This window comes from Carlito syrichta, unplaced genomic scaffold (genome assembly GCF_000164805.1).
Source record: "Carlito syrichta isolate Samal-C Ts95f unplaced genomic scaffold, Tarsius_syrichta-2.0.1 Scaffold308195, whole genome shotgun sequence".
NCBI classification, from domain to species: Eukaryota; Metazoa; Chordata; class Mammalia; order Primates; family Tarsiidae; genus Carlito; species Carlito syrichta.
The window spans coordinates 51,130-51,657 of NW_007252291.1; the positions used below are offsets into that span (position 1 = coordinate 51,130).

A 528-nucleotide genomic window follows, 5' to 3' on the forward strand; every position below is an offset into this window, starting at 1 on the left:
GGGGGAGGGAGGGGCGGTCCCCATCCCCGGGCAGGTGGGAGGCGTGGGCGGAGCTAGGAGAATGGGGAGGGACTGATTCGAGTGGGGCTCCCCGGGAGATTGAAATGCAGCTCAAAAGTAGGATACACCCTAACCTCTAGCGCCCAGACATCTTAAAATCCTGCTCTCGGGAAAGCCGGTCAGTGCCACCGGGTCACTTGGTAGCCACAGAACCCGAAGTCCGCAAATAGCGAGGGTGAGTCAACCACGCCCACCGCACTAGCAACCGCCAGACCGACGCTAGGCGTCGGGCAACGCTAGGCAATGGGGACGGAGCGGGACCCATTTCGACGCACGGGACACTCTTTCTGGAGGCCGGGGCTGCCCCGTCTCCGGTTTTACTTCCCGGATCTAGCGGTGGGGCCCACGCCCGGCCACCCCCCGGCTCTTCCCGCGCCGGCTCCTAAGCCACGAAGCGCAGGGCGGGGAGGCGCGGCGCTCAGTAAGGGCCGGCAGGGGGCGCGAGAACCCCGCCCTGCCGAGTCCGCG

General features: G+C 67.0%; 1 protein-coding gene across 1 annotated transcript in view; it reads right to left on the reverse strand.

The window, feature by feature from the left end:
- COL1A1 (collagen type I alpha 1 chain) overlaps window positions 1-528 on the reverse strand; it is a 17,490-nt gene that overhangs the window by 16,187 nt on the left and 775 nt on the right. The window lies entirely within an intron of this gene.